Below are 1,478 nucleotides of genomic sequence, written 5' to 3'. Positions count from 1 at the left end.
CAATCTCCTCCTGTACCAGTCAAATCTGATTTGATGGTACACACACACACACACACACACACACACACACACACACGAATAAAAAAAAGTCATTCCCTTCCACCAAAGGAAGGAGAGAGCATTCTTTTTTGCCAGTTTTGCTGTGATAGGGAGCGTACAGAGAAGGCAAACTTCCTTTGTTGAGTTGGTGGCTAATCCAATTTTTATTTCAGAGAATATGAGATGACCTGGAGGCCAAAGTGGCTTCCTAGTTTGCCATTGGATAAAGGGCTTCACAAGACCAGATTTCTCTTCTGTGTTCCAGAAGCTTCCCTTGGAAATTTAGATAAATTTTCTCCAGTTTCTTCAAAGTATTACTTTCTTTTTTTTTTTTTTTTTTGTCCACGACCTTTATTGTCACTTGAGTGGGATGAAGCGGAAGGAGTGGGTGGCGCCGATGCCAGGCCGGCCGTGCTTGACGGGCTTGTAGGTGATGGAGAATTCACCCAGGTAGTGTCCGATCATCTCGGGCTTGATCTCCACCTGGTTGAAGGTCTTGCCGTTGCACACGCCCACCATGCTGCCCACCATCTCGGGCAGGATGATCATGTCCCGCAGGTGCGTCTTCACCACCTCGGGCTTCTCCATCGGGGGCGCCTCCTTCTTGGCCTTGCGAAGCCGCTTCAGCAGCGAGTGCTGCTTTCTGCGCAGACCCCGGTTCAGCCGCCGCCGCTGCCGAGCGCTGTACAGCTGCATCAGCTGCTCGTAGGACATGTCCAGCAGCTGGTCTAGGTCCACGCCGCGGTAGGTGAACTTGCGGAAGGTCCGCTTCTTTTTCTGCTCCACTTCCGCCATCTTGTCGGAGCCTCGGGAAAGCCAAAGTATTACTTTCTTAACCTTGTTCTTCAGAGACTGCCATTCAAACAGAGCCCTGCAATGAGCCAAGTCCTGTAAACCATTATTCCCGTTGATATCTTAACCTGTTTCTTTGCCTAAATTAATTCTATATTAAACAAACCAAACAAACAAAAACACCAAACAAACCCAAACCCTTTCCTGCTGCCTTTTCACAAAAAGATACGTATTTTTAGTGACTAGCAAACTTTGTCTTCAACGTCTCTGGGAGTATACATCTTCAGCATTCTGAACTTATACTCTAATGTGTAATGTACAGCTCTTTCAAACTGAGGAGAAATTTGCATAACCTTTTATTATTTTTTGTGTGGCAATGAGTTGATCTGATGCATAGTAATACCATATGACATAGAAGAACTGCCCTATAGTGTTTTCTATGCTGAGATCTATGTAAAAACAGGTTGCCAGGTCACTTCCTACACAGAAACTACTAGTGGGTGCAGACTGAGTTAACCATTGCACTACCAGGGCTCCTTAACCTTATTATTTTTTTTCTCTTTAATCTTAATCTTAATCTGTATTTAGTCATTGAGCTGAGTTGGAACTGACTCATAGCTGACCCTCCAGTGGGTTAGAAGGCTATA

At 45.3% G+C, this 1,478-nt stretch overlaps 1 pseudogene; it reads right to left on the bottom strand.

Annotated features, from left to right (window-relative positions):
* Window positions 1-396: 396 nt before the first annotated feature.
* Window positions 397-834, bottom strand: LOC102864072 (annotated as a pseudogene).
* Window positions 835-1,478: the final 644 nt, after the last annotated feature.

The sequence above is a fragment of the Elephantulus edwardii genome, unplaced genomic scaffold (assembly GCF_000299155.1).
Source record: "Elephantulus edwardii isolate Elephantulus edwardi_28Jun2011 unplaced genomic scaffold, EleEdw1.0 scaffold00094, whole genome shotgun sequence".
NCBI classification, from domain to species: Eukaryota; Metazoa; Chordata; class Mammalia; order Macroscelidea; family Macroscelididae; genus Elephantulus; species Elephantulus edwardii.
This window is presented reverse-complemented; position numbering and strand designations above follow the sequence as displayed.